This window comes from Cavia porcellus, unplaced genomic scaffold, assembly GCF_034190915.1.
Source record: "Cavia porcellus strain 051 isolate PalLab524CR breed Dunkin Hartley unplaced genomic scaffold, mCavPor4.1 scaffold_8, whole genome shotgun sequence".
NCBI classification, from domain to species: Eukaryota; Metazoa; Chordata; class Mammalia; order Rodentia; family Caviidae; genus Cavia; species Cavia porcellus.
Window position 1 is genome coordinate 39031107 of NW_026947491.1, and position 14774 is coordinate 39045880.

At 39.0% G+C, this 14774-nt stretch overlaps 1 long non-coding RNA gene across 1 annotated transcript in view; it reads left to right on the top strand.

The window, feature by feature from the left end:
• LOC134477292 (uncharacterized) overlaps window positions 1-14774 on the top strand; it is a 30264-nt gene that overhangs the window by 13356 nt on the left and 2134 nt on the right. Inside the window, exon 2 of the long non-coding RNA XR_010049235.1 lies at window positions 8898-8965. This is a non-coding gene — a long non-coding RNA (uncharacterized LOC134477292). The remainder of the gene's footprint in view (window positions 1-8897; window positions 8966-14774) is intronic.

Consider the following 14774-nt stretch of genomic DNA (forward strand, 5'->3'; position numbering starts at 1 on the left):
GCAGCTGCTAAATGTTACATAAAAGACTAACATAAGATTAACTGGAGTTAATGAAAAAGCAGGAGGTCATGTAAATGGCATTTAAAAAACCTGTTCACAGCAGTCATGACAGAAAACTTCTCACACACAGAAAATGAATTTGACGTACAAATAAGTGAGGCACATAGAAATCAAATTAGCCATGATAAAAAAAAATACACTGAGGCATACAATAGTCAAGATCCTCTAAATTCATCACAAGAACAGAATATTAAAAGCTATTAAGGAAAAGAAACAAATCACCTAGAAAGGAAAGCCCATCAGAATCTTGGCAGAATTATCAACACATGAACCCCAACATAATGAATCCCCCACGCAAGGCAAGCAATTAAACAAAGAGGAAAAAGGGAGCCAACGACAGGAAAACAACATGGCAAGGATAATTCCTTACATACCGTTATAACCATCCATGTTAATGGTCTCAATTCATGAATCAAAAGAAAAAGATTGGAAGAATGGATCAAGAAGCACGATCCAGTAATATGCTGCATACAAGAAACACATTTAATTCAAAAAAACATTCAAGGGCTGGGGATTTAGCTCAGCATGAGGTGTTAGTTCAGTTTCCAGCACCAAAAAGAAAGAAAGAAAGAAAGAAAGAGAAAGAAACTGAAAGTTAAAGGATGGAAAACAATAGTCTGTATGATAGGAACCTGGAAAAAAACATGAGTAGTTATTCTACTTGCAGACAAAGTACATTTCAAGTTAAGATTAGGATGATTAAGAGAGACAAAGAAGGGCTCTACATCCTTGTAAAGGTAACAATCCAAGGGAAAGATATAACAATCATATTATATATACACCAAACACAATATACCAATTATATATAGCAAAAATTAATATACATGATAAATCAAATAAGCACTAATATAATTTTAATGAGGGACCTCAAAAATAAACAGATCAGCTAGTTTAAAACATCAAAAATGAGAGTTGGGTATGGTGGCACACGCCTATAATCCCAGCACTCTGGAGGCTGACGCAAGAGGATCCTTGCAAGTTTGAGACCAGCATAGGCTACAAAGTGAGTTCAAGGCCAGTCCGAACTGCATGATGAGACTTTTGTTAAGAAGACAAACAACAACAACAACAAAAAAAAAACCCACAATGAAATATTAGAATTGAACCAAACTTTTGAAAAAAAAAAATGGACTTGATGTCTACAAAGTATTCTATCCCACATGATCAGAATATACATTCTTCTCAGTTGCACATGGGATGTCTCCAAAATAGCTCATAAAACATGCTTAAGTAAATCCAAAAGAATTTAAATTATCTCATGTATATTATCAGAATGTAGTGCCATAAAATTATAAATCAAGGCAAAAGAAATCACAGAAACTTCATAAATGCATGGAAATGAAATAACACCCTCCTAACCAATGGGTCAGATGAAATTAAAGAAGAATTTAGATATTTTCTACAATTAAATAGAAATGCCAATACAACACATCAAACTTACGCAACATAGTAAATGCAGTCCTACAAAGGAAATGTATAATGGTGAAAACCCACATCAGGAAAACAGAATAAGCTCAAATAAACAACGTGATATTGAACTCCAAGTTTCTAGAGAAAGAAGAGCGAGTCAAGCCCAAAGCTCATACAAACAAGGAAATTACAAAGATCAGAGCAGAAACTAATGTAATGGAAGCTAAGAACATACTACAAGGAATCAATAAACTGAAAAATTGATTCTTTGAAAGATTAAATAAAATTCACAAACCCTTAGCCAATTTTATCAAAAAAATGAAAGAAAATATTCAAATTCATGCAATTAGGAATGACAAGCATGAAATCCAACAGATTCTGCAGAAATCCAAAGATAATCAATACCAACAAAGAAAAGCCCAGCCCCTGATGGGTTCACTGCTGAATTCTACAAAAAAATTCAGAGATCTAATGTCACTACTTCTCAAACTCTTTAATGAAATTGAAAGGGAAGCAATACGCCCAAAGTCATTCCTGGAAGCAACTATTGCCCTGATACAAAAATCAGAGAAAGATTCAACCAAAAAAAAAAAAAAAAAAAAAAAATAGCAGGCCAATCTCCCTAATGAGCATAGATGCAAAACTTCTCAATTAGATACTGGCAAATAGAATGTACCAAATCATCAAGAAGATTATACACTACAGGGCCAGGAATTTAGCTCAGTGGCATAAGCACCTGCCTGATGACCACAAGGTAGTGAGTTTAATCCCTGGTACAAAGAAAAAAAAGATTATACACTACAACCAAGTAGGATTCATCCCAGAGATACAGGATTAGTTCAATATATGCAAATCAAGATATGTAATACACCATGTTAACAGAGCCAAGGATAAAAACTATAGGATCATTTCCATAGATGCAGAAAAAGTGTTTGAAAAAGTCCAACACCCATTCATGATAAAAAAAAAAATACAGAGAATTGGCATAGATGGTCTTTATCTCAATCTGATAAAAGCCACATATGAGAAACCAACAGCCAGCATTATACTAAATGGACAGAAATTGAAACCTCCATCTAAAATCAGGAAAAAAAACAAAGATGTCCATTGTTACCACTTTTAGTCAACATATTTCTGGAAACATTATCCAGAGCAATTAGACAAGAGAATAAAATAAAAGGAATAAGAATAGGAAAACAAGAAGTTAAATTATCATTACTTGCAATGACATGATTTTCTACATAGAAGATCCCAAAAACTCCACCCAAGAGACTCCTAAGATTTAATAACCAAATTCAGTACCATAGTTGGATACAAAGTCAGCACTCAAACATCAATAGTATTTTTTTTTACATGAATGACAAACTCATTGGAGAGAAGTTTGGAAAATAACACCTTTCACACTGGCATCCCCCCAAAATGAAATATCTAGGAATCAATCTGTCAAAGAAAGTAAAAGACTTCTACTTGGGAAACTACAGTACTCTGAAAAAGAATATTAGAGAGGGTATCATAAAATGGAAAGATATGCCTTGTTATTGGGTTCTTGATGCAATGAAAGTGACTATACTTACAAATTGTTATAGAGGTTTAATGCAATTCCAATCAAAATTCCAACAACATATCTCATATAACTAGAAAAAAATCCTAAAATGCATTTGGAACCAGAAGAGATGTAGAAGAGCAAAGACAGGGCTGGGGATTTAGCTCAGTGGCATAAGCACCTGCCTTGCAAGCAGGCAGTCGTGAGTTCGATCCCTGGCCCCGATTAAAAAAAAAGAAGAGCAAAGACAATTCTGGGCAACAAAGGTAAGGCAGGGGACACCAAAACCCCTGACTCAAAACTATGCTACAAAGATTCTGTGATAAAAACAGCATGGTACTTGCAAAAAGTTAAAATAAAAACAGACCCAAGGATCGATGGAATAGATTAGAAAATGCAAAAATATCTCCAGATATACTCAGCCACTTTACTTTTTACAAAGGAATCAGCACCTTCACTGGAAGAAAGGTAGTCTATTTACTAAATGGTGCTGGATATTGGCTCTCCACATGCCAAAGATAAAATTATCACCATTAACACTCAGCATTCACTAAACTAAGATCAAAATGGATCAGAGATTTAAATATCAAAACATAATCATTAAATCTGCTGGAAGAGAAAATAGGTAGAAACCTTGATACACTGGTGTAGGCAAAGACTATGAGCAAAACTCCAACCACACAGAAACTATCAAAAAGAAGCAACAACTAGGATTTCATCTTATTAAAAAGCTTTTGCACAGCAAGAGAAATCACCAACAGAATTTAAGAGATGACCCACAGTGTGGGAAAAGATTTTTGCCATCTGTTTCTCAGACAATGGTCTAACATCTAGAATATATAAAGAACTCAAAAACTCAGCCCTCTCAAATTTAAAGATCCAATCTAAATTAAAAATGGGCATCTGAAATGAATTGACACTTCTCAGTTGAAGAAGTGGAATCGTCAAGAAAATATATGAAGAAATGTTCAATTTCACTGGTCAGTTGAGGCATACAAATTAAAACAACATCAAGATTCCATCCCACTCTGGAAACAATGACTGCTATTAAGATATCAATCAATAACAAATACTGATTGGAACTGTGGGGGAAAAGGAACACTTTTCTTCACTGTTGGTGGGAATGTAAACTGGTGTAACCACTGTGGAAAGCAGTGTGGAAACTCCTCAAAAAACTAAGACTAGAGATCCCATTTGATCCACCTGTTCCCCTTCCTGATATCCTCCTGACAGAATTAAAAGCATCATATCACAATGATGTATGCACAGCAATGTTTATAGCAGCAAAGTTTGCAATAACTAAGTCTTGGAAACAGCTCAAATGTCTATCAACTGATAAATGGATAAAGAAGATGTAGGGTTCTTTTTTAGTGGAGTTTTACTCTGCCATAAAAAAGGGTAAACTTGAGATATTCCTTTTTTTTCTTTTTTCTTTTTTGGTACTGAGAATTGAACCCAGGACCTTGTAGTTGTCAGGCAGGTGCTATGCCACTGAGCTATGTCCTTGGCCCAACCTGAAACATTTCTAAGTACATGGATGCACCTTGGAACCAGACTCTTAAGTGAAATGAATTGGACACATATGTGTAAATACTGCATTGTTTCTCTGCTGTGAAAAACTGAAAATGTGAATAAGGACCAAAGTGTATACTAGATATGGTGAAACAGGAAGAACATGTTCAAATGGAAGGGGAACGAGGGAAGGGAAAAAATGAGAAAACAAGGAAAAACGAAACAAAGCTTTTGTAAATAAGGAGGGAAGAAGGGTTGAAGGACAATAGGAGAATGGGGAAAAAAGAATATTGTATACAGGTACAAATTCCTTATAATGAATGTGATCATTATATATACCTAAAATATACCAATACATTTACTTAACATTTTGAAGAAGATAATGATATCCTCAAAGCTGTGAAACGTTCTGTGTCATTCTCTAGGAACAAAAGAAGTTCCATGTCCTCTGAAGTGATCTGAGAAATCCAAATCTAGTAATAATGTCTGACTTTTTTAGACATTTTAGTCAGGGAAGGATATGCTTTTATCCACCCAGAGAAAGTGTCAGCAAAAACCAAGAGGTACTGTACCCCTGATATGGGGACATCTGGGGGTAATCTAGTTGCCAGTCCTCTCAGAGAGGACTTGTCCCACCTCACTTTTGTACTGAGTTGAGCAAAGGCAGAGGCTTAGCTTTTCCTCTTTGATTGCTTTGAAGCTGCAGGTACCAAGCACTTTTGACTTCTTGAATAGTGATTTCAAGTTTTTCCCCCGCTAAAGCACAACTGATCAAGGTGGCCAGTGCTTCCCTTCCTAGGTGGTATGAATCATTGATTCCTTTAATAATTTTCCACTGATTACCTTGAGGTAAAACAAAACAAAACAACCATTTATGATCTTCCTCTTTAATCCACCAACAATCTTTTTGTTCTTTAATATGTCCTTGCTTCCTTGCCCGTTCCTTTTTCATCTCTGAATAGGACAGGTTTGTACTTACACTCAGAGTCCAAGTCATCTGTAAGACGTCTTTTAGGGCTACTTGTTTGGCACTGTGACCTGCCCAGGCATTTCCTGGAATAGGGGAGCACTGCCCTTTCGATGTCCTTGCAGTGCACTGCTGCTATCTCGGTTGACAGTCACATTGCTTTTAGGAGGGAAAGGATCCCAGGTCCAAGTTTAATTGGAGGGTTTTTGTTGTTAACAGCCTCTTTTCCTGTATATAGCAAGAAGGACAAAGAAAGCCCATCTAGGGGCTGGGGGTTTAGCTCAGCAGCATAAGCACCTGCCTTGCAAGCAGGCGGTCGTGAGTTCCATCCCTGGTACCGATAAAAACGAAAAAAGACCAAAAAAAAAAAAAAAAAAAAGAAAGCCCATCTGGAGTCAGCATAGAGGGCGCACTTGTTTTCTCCCAATTGTGGGGTAAGAGCAATGATTTTAGTTTTTAGTTTTTTGTCCCAAGGTGTTTGAAGTAAGTGGTTTTGCCTCAATCACCTCTTGGAGGCTAATGACTGTATAATCTGACCTCTGCATCTCATTACTCATGTAACCCTTCTCATCAGTGAACAAACGTGTATTGGGGTTGTCTAAGGGCTGGTCTTTAAGATTAGCCCTTCAAGATAACCTGTTTTATAGTTTTCCACAGGGGTGAAGTGAGCTGTCTCCTCTTGGGGTAGATAAGGTTGCTGAATTTAAAGTCTGGCACACCTCAAGAGCAATCTCTGGAGTCTAACAGGAGAGCCTGATATTTAGACAGCCATCTTCTAGTTAGCCACTGGTGTCCTTTAACTTTAAGAATATCTTGAACCTGATGCAGGTTTTGGACCTTTAGTGAGCACCTTGGAGTTAATTTGGTGGCTTTGTCAACCATTTGTTATCTTCCTTTTTAATCCACTAGCAATCTTTTTTTTTTTAATATACCCTTGTTGTGCATGCGGCACACAAGAGTGCTGTGGCAGGTACAGACTGCAGGCATCCAGCCATCCACATGACACAGGCTCCCATTGTTTAGAAGAGTAAGTCACAAACTGAGGAATGTCCCCCAGATTTTGAGTAAAATCCCCCAGTGCTACGCCCTGCCTTTTGCCTCTATCTAGGTTAAATGGCTTATCTAAATCAGGAGTTCCTAAAGCTGAAGTAGACAGCCACAGATCCTTGAATTTTTGAGAAACCTCTCACTGACTTCCAATCCATTTTTGGAGCTGATGGTCAGACTGTTGTGTAGGCTTATGCAGAGGCTTAGCTATGAATCCAAAACTGAGAATCCATATCCTGCAACAACCAGCCAACCCTATGAAGGCCTTAACTACCTTTTGATTTAAGGAAGGCCTAGTTTTAAAAGAGCTTTCTTTCTCTTTGGGGTGAAGGTTTATTCCCCTGGGGTTAGAATATGTCCTAAATACCCAACTCTTTGCTAAGACATCTGAGCCCATTATGTGGACACGTGGTTTCTTGCAGAAATTTAAAACCCTAACAGTATTTTCATCAGAGTCAGGCTCTGATAAACTATCTACATACTGGAACAGTGTCCCAAGTTTTAAACTTAGAGACCTTAATTTTTTAGCTGAGCATTTCCAAATAAGTGAAGACTGTTTCTGAATCCCTGAGCTAGTATTACCCATGTATGTTAAGCAGTTTCTGTAGCATAAGGATCAGTCTATTTAAAATATATTGTGAATCAGGGTGCAATCGATGCAGAAGAAGGCATTCTTAGAGCTAAGACAGTAAACCATGTAGTTTCGTCCAGTGTTTGGGTTAAAGTAGTTAGGAGTCACAGGATGGGTGGAATAACAGCTTTTATAATAGTCCAAAAATCTTGGAGAAGCTGATATTTCCCATTTGGTTTTAGTATTGGAAGGAGGGAGCATTGCACAGGGATTAGCAATAGATCAAAAGACTATGTTTGAGGAATTTAGAATTTAGAAGCTGAAGCCCCCAGCAGGCCTCTGGCTTAATAGGATTTTGTCATTTGTGAGACAGCTGTTTGGGTCTTTTAAGGAAATGATAACAGGCTGGGCATGAACCACCTTTCCTGGAGTTTCAGTACCTCAGACCCACAGATTTACCTCTGATAAAACTTCTCTAGGTATATCTCTAAATAGATAGTTTACTGGTTGTAATGCTAATACTCTCAAAAAAGGAGATAAACATTTTGGTGCTAGGAACAGATTTGCCACTAAAAAGGCCAAATAAAAAAAATCTCTTCCTGGGGCTGGGGATTTAGCTCAGCGGCATAAGCACCTGCCTTGCAAGCAGGCAGTGGTGAGTTCGATCCCTGGTACCGATAAAAATGAAAAAGACAAAAAAAAAAAAAAAAAAAAAAAAAAAAAAAAAAAAAACCTCTCTTCCTAATAATAGGCTAGGACATTCTGGGAAAATTAGGAAAGAGTGAGTGAAAATTAGTTCTCCAAATCTGCAGGTTAAAAGTATTACAAAGTGGTTGGCCCTAGGGTGTGATCAACACCAGTTACAACATGAGTCTTATTAGAAACAGGTTCAGGGAATTTTAGCAAAGCACATATACAAGCCCTAGTATCCAATTTTTAAAAACCGATACTTTTATCTGCCACATCAAGAGTTATTTAAGTTTCAGTAGGTGATGTCTTATTTGTTGAGGGCAGTTTGAGAGACCTGAGGCATTCATATTTTGCCAGGGTGCCAAAATAGACTGCCCTTCAGAGGACAGGGAAGTCTTGTTTCCAGTGTTTTCCCTCTTTACAGAGGGTCACATCCCAAGTGAAGAAGGGTTTCACTCTCTGGAGTCTTCTTACTAATAGCTAGGCCTTCCACAGCTGCAGCAGCCATGTTGTCTCCTACTCCCTCCCTTTATATGTGGAGTCTTGGGCTTATTCTGAGGAGACAGCAAAGCGATGAATTGGGCCTGTTCTTTTTGTGACTATAGTCATTTCCTCTGGCATTGGCATTTGCCACTACTTTGTCCCTGTTATTAAAGACTCCAAATGTCAAGTTTATCAGGGGTCTGAGGGCCCATAGCCTACTGTTGAAACTTTCTACAAATATCTGAGGCAGATGGGCTGATAAAATATGTCCTCAGTAAAACTTGTCCTGCCTGTAAGTTGGGCACAATATTAGTTTATTTCAGAGAGTTTCAGTTAAGTACCCCAGAAATAAAGCCGGATTTTCTTCCCTGTCTTCAGTGATTTCCCTAATCATTTGATAACTGATTAGTTTATTTATGCATTTTATCATCCAGTCAATTAAATGTGTAATCATTTCATCATGCTTTTTGTGGCCCTGATTTTTTTAATTTGCTGAAATTGCTTTTTTTTTGTGAAGAGAAAAAAAACAGAAAATGTGGTCATTTTTAATTTCATATTGCCAATCAGTATCCCTCTGGGCGGTAACTGTACTCACATCTCTGGTCCTATTTCAGGTTTGCATTTTGTTGGCCTTAAGCTGTGCTGCTGTCCATATACAGACTTCCACTTCAAAGAGAAAATGGTGAGTGACAAGCTCTTCAAGTTAGACCATAAGTGATAGACAAAGCCTGGAACTGGTCTATGAATCTCTGGGTCCTCTGAGAATCATCCAAGTTTTTGTTTACTCTCGGCTAGATCACTCATGCTGAAGGATCCAGGGACTCTTGTAACACCCTGTTCCGGCTGAGACTTCTCAAAGCAGACACACTAACTTTTGAATCATTGGGATGGCAAGAAGTGCTGTTTCTTGATACATCAGCAGGGCTGGGTTCCTTTGGAAATGGGAATGGATAGGAGGGACAGGGGAAGCAGCCTTGGGAGAGGGTGGCATGGAGAAAGTAGCTGAGCTAGGGACCTCGGAGTGAAGCTTGGAACCTCTGCTGGCTTTGCTGCTGGTGCCACAGGCATCTGCAGGGCACTCAGCAGTTAAAATTCTGTGGTCTCCCTTGCATCGTGGACCACCCTCATGCCGTAAGGTGCACTTCTTTTCCTACTGTTATTTGGCCCAAACTCACTTGGCAGGGCCTATTTATTTTCCTACTTTTAATAAAATCTTACCACCATTTATGCTTGTTTCATTCAATTCTTTATCTGGGACAGAAAGAACCTAGAAACTACCTCCAGAAGAAAACTCTGGCACCCCAAAACCTGGTAACATATTTAGCTGAGCCAGCCAGACGAGCAGGTAAAGCCCTTTATGCACATTTTTTGTCTGTTTGTTTATTTTTTGTTTCTCCCTAAAATGCCATTGAAGGCTTTTTTTCTTTTTCCCAGTCTCTCTACTCTACACTGGGAAACTCAGGAAACTCTTCTCATGTACCAGGAACCGTTTCCTGCTTTTCCTACCATATGGGAGTGAGGAGAGGAATGCACGCCTTCTTTTTGTTTTTCTTCCAGCCACAGGAGGCCTACAGGCTTGCTTGAAGTTTATCTCCCCTTTTCTTTCTTTGTCCTATTTTTGATCATTCATTGCAGATATAACTCATAAACAACAGCCAGAGAGCCTGTTATTACTAACCCCACTGCAGAACAGATCATTCAGGTCCCACATGTGCAACCCAGAGTTTAGTATGCATTCTTGACTTCTTGTTTCTGTTTTTTGTGATCCTTCGCTCAGCTTTCTTACTCTTTTGGAGAAAAATATCTGTTGGTAACTTGGTGGCCTGCCTGAGTAGCTTCCTAGGAGGCCCAAGGTAGATTTTCAAGGTTGAGGTCTCCAGGTTAAAAAACACATGTGTGCAAGACATCAACAACAATAACAGGAAGCATGGATCAGAGCACAAGAGAGCAAGAGTTACCTGCATCTTTATGGTATAATCCTTACACAGGTTGTTATCTCATTGTTATATTCTTACATAGTACCATAACCAGCGCATGTGTATTTACCTGTGCTAAGTCCTGGTTACACAGCTGTATCCCACTGTATACCTGCACTAGACAAGCAGGGTCATGTCCTAAGGTGTCCTTAGATGCCCTGAGTTTTGAAGCAGACTAAGTGATTTCCCACATCAATTTACTCCATTTTGTGCTCAAAGTCCCATCTGTACTTTTCCCCTACATAGTCATTTTCTGAGGGTGCTAAATCAGGGTTGCCATCTTGTCTTGTCACATGACTGGTCACTCATTTTTGGATCAGCCATGTGAGTTCCACCATATTTCCCTTCCTTATTTCTTCTAACAAAATACAGGTAATTTAGAAACATAGGAATTTTGGCCTGAGCAGAGCAAAAGTAGAGACAATAAAGCTTAACTCAAGTGACTATAAGTCATTCTTGAGATTTTTAAAAGTGTGTTTTTAAAGGAAGTTTCTGTCTCTGTTGCCTTCAACAAAGCAGCAAAGCTTTTACTTTCAAGTTAAATGTAAGAGATCCTATTTCTCAAATGGTTCCCGCCCTGCTGAAACAGAGCCATCAGGTGCCTCAGAATGGCTAAGGGAGTCCAGGGGGTTCAGACTCCACCTTGGTCTCATGGAAGTTTCCAATGGTTGGGTAGAACCATGAAGTGGCTCAGTATCCCTCTCCTGAAGGAGTTAGTAGCTCCCATATGGAGACAAAAAGCCCTCACTAGGGCTTTCTTCCGTTTCTATGAAAGATGCTGGCATCATCCTAGCGTTGGACAGAGGAATCTGTCTAGTGAATACTTAAATCCCACAAAGGACACTTTGTGGGCTCAAATTGACTCCCTCCTTCTACATGGGACACTATCTTAAGGGCCTGATATCTAACTGTCTCTCTCGGTAGGCAATGAGAAACCTCATGAACCACACCCTGCAGATTCCACTGACTGTACCACTAGGCCACATCCTTTGACAGTAGGAAAGGTTTGCTCCTGCCATTTTAAAAAAGGAATAATTTACCTAGTATTGCAATATTGCATATGGGGTTCAATATGAACTGGGAAATGGCAAGATATGGCTACAAGGTGGCAGTTTAAATGAGATTGCTTTTCAGTTTAATGGTTTCTTCTTAAAACATAGAAGGTGGAGTGAAACCCCTTATGTTCAGGCTCTTGTGACCTTTTATCTCAGGAAAAATTCAGCAACTATGGTATCTAGAGTGGCCCCAGAGTAAGAGGGAGATTTTTTTATTTGTCCTAAGATCCCCACCTGTCTGTCAGGGGATACGGGTCTCTCCCATCTGTTAAATGATGAAACTTCAAATGGGACCCCAGATACTTATGACCCAATTACTGAACACAGCCTTTTCTATTTTCAACAGTTGAGATCTGTAGGAGGCTCAAAAGAGAAAAAATAGAATTATAATTGTCACAATTGGCAATGCTTTAAATTCACCCAAATCATCTAAGAGAAAACCCAAGAGTGATCGTGTACAAGAAGTCTGGACACGGGGCATGCAACTGCACCAAGCCACTGCCTGGACCCTCCTCTGAGTGTGAGGAAGTCAATACGCCTAGCTCATGGCACTGGAAGGTGACTGTCCCTATTCCCAGAGAGGAGATAAGCCAGCCAAAATCCTTATTTCTTGCTCTGAAGAGACCTACAAGGTCTCTTCAACCTACAATGCTTCCAATATACCATCTCCTACAAGAATCCCTGGGTAACACTAGACATCATGGGTAAGCAAATTCAATTACTTTACTTTGTTTTTTGACTTACTTCTCTGGAAAACTCTTCTCTAGATCTACAGCCATAGTTAAGGGGATCCCCTAGTCAGAGATTCTTTACTCCTGCTTTGCCATGTCACTTTGAAGGTCAGATGGCTGGCCATGAGTTTCTAATTGCCCCACAATATCCTACTCGTTGCTAGGGAAAGATTTACTAGTAAAATTGGGGGCAATTCTCAAATCTTGGCAAAGGCCAAAATGGATTTTACCTGTTGGGGCTACCATAGGTGTCTCTAACCAAACTACCAACAAGTGGATCCCGCTGCATGGTATAATGGAATATTTTGTAGGACAAATTCAGCTATGCCAGTAGTTGTAAAACTGAAAGACCCAACTGATTTCCGAACCAAAATCAATGTCCATTCAAAGAAAGAGGCAGTCAAAGCCTCCAACCTCTCATCAACAGGCTTCCCAAATACCGCCATCTGCAGCTTTATCGGGCCCCTTGCAGTATTCTCATTCTCTTTGTAGAAAAGCTCTCAGGAGTATATAAAATAGCATAAGACCTCTGCCTCATTAATGAGACTACCATTTCAACCCACCCTCTAGTGGCAGATCCATATACAATTCTCTTAAATTCCAGGGGAAACTAATTTCTTCTTAGTCTTAGATCTAAAAGTTGCATTCTTTTCCATTCCTCTACATTCAGATTCTCAGTTTCTGTTTGCCTTTGAATGGAAAAATCTGATTTCAAAAGAAAAGCAGCAGTATACTTGGACAGTTCTCACACAGAGATTTAGAGACAATCCTCACCTTCTTGCTTGGGCACAAGAGACTTACAGAACCTAGTGCTTAAGCAGGGAAACATCCAACAATATGTAGATGATATTCTAGTTTGCAGCCCAAGTTGGGTGTTATCCAATCATAATACTACACAATCTCTCAACCATAATATTATACAAATTCTCAACTTTCTAGCTAAGATGAGATATAAAGTTTCCAAAGAAAAGGCACAGATATCCCTCCAAAAGGTTCAGTATTTGGGATATGTTCTTATACTTGGGGAATAATAGCTGTCTACAGATCAGATCCAGGCCATCTGTGATATTGGGCTTCCTGCCACCAAACATCATCTTCATTCCTCCTTGCGAATGGCCAGCATCTGGCAGATCTGGATACATAATTTTGGACTACTGGCAAAGCCTTTATATGAGGCTGTCAAAGCCCCTAAGTCTGTGCCCCAAGAATGGACAAAAGTGACTGAAAATGCCTTTAGAGAAATAAACCATGTCCTTATCCAGGCTCCAGCACTGGAATACATTACTCAAGAAAACCCTTATTTCTCTACATATTGGAAAGGAGGGGAATTGCTTTGGATGTCTTAACCCAACATCTAGGACAAGAACTTCACAGAGTGGCATATTTTTCAAGAAAATTACATGGTGTGGCTCCTGGATGGCCACTTCTGCCTGACAGCAGTTGCAACTACAGCTATACTAATAGAGGAAGCTGCAAAATTAACTTTAGGACACAAACTCGAAGTCCTAACTGCCCATCAGATCAGGGCTATTCTGGAGACAAAAGGTCACTTGGAAGGAACAGGGGAATGACCAGGCCATGCTCTTGGACACCCCTGATGTCATTATAAAAACTTGGTATAAACACCCTACACTGGAAATAGTGACTAGAATTTTCACAGGACTAAGAAGAAAGCTATTCCTAAGAACCTCTGGAAGACCTGAGGCTTCTCTTGAGAAAGCAAACTCCAGTACTGCTCTGAGTGCAGATAAGTCAAGTCACTAATGACCCTAATTCATTACAGATTGCATGGCATCTGTACTGAAGCGTCCATTTTTAATAGCTGAGGCTATTAAATTCAGGCTCTCAATAATTTATCGAACCTCACTCTTTGCCATGCTTTGTCCTCCACAAGAAGCACGGAAGTCTGACCTACTCCTCATATTCAGCTTCCACATCCCCAACATAATAGTTATTTTTTCTCTTCCATCAAGCAGACAGCTCAGTGATCACTAATTCTTTCCTCATTGTCTTCTAACAATTTTTCTTTTCAATCCAGCCAGAGAGTTCTTGACATCTCTTTCCAGTCTTGATTTGAAAGAGCAAGTACCTCTTGTCTTCAGTGCTTTTATGTTCAAGCATTCCTTTTCTAGAGGCGTATGAGTCTCCAAACTCTAGAAAGGAAAAAACCCTAAGATGCAAAAATTTGTAGAAAGAAAGAAACATTTTTGTTTTGTTTGGAGAGTGAAAAAGATAAACTATGCTTCAGTGATAAAAGTTTGGGAAAATATACTTTAGTGGAAGAGGAGTAGGATGAGAAGTGGGGAAGAAAAAATAAAAAGGGAAAAAAAAAACCTAAATAAATAAATAAAAAGTGTTCTCACTGGACTTACTAAAGTCACCCGCTAGATGCTTATTTTTCCCACCTGGCTATCTTGCCAAGGAAAAAGATCACTGTTTAGATCTGAGAGTCCTTGAGGCTGAAATAAGAAACTTAATTTCCTTTCTGTAGCAGGTTCGCTGACTCCTGTCACAGAAAAAGAATTTTCAGGACATATTGGTAAGAGGCAAGAGAAGGGTTTAGTAGACAGAGATTTTAGGACCCTCTCAAGAATGGAGTTAGGAAAGAAAGGAAGCACACTACAGTTTGGAACTGGGAATATTTATACTTTCATGAAAGGATAGAAAAGCCCAGGAAAAGGTGGCCCACCTCCCATTAGAAGGATGTTAGCCCATTTTACAGATGTTGG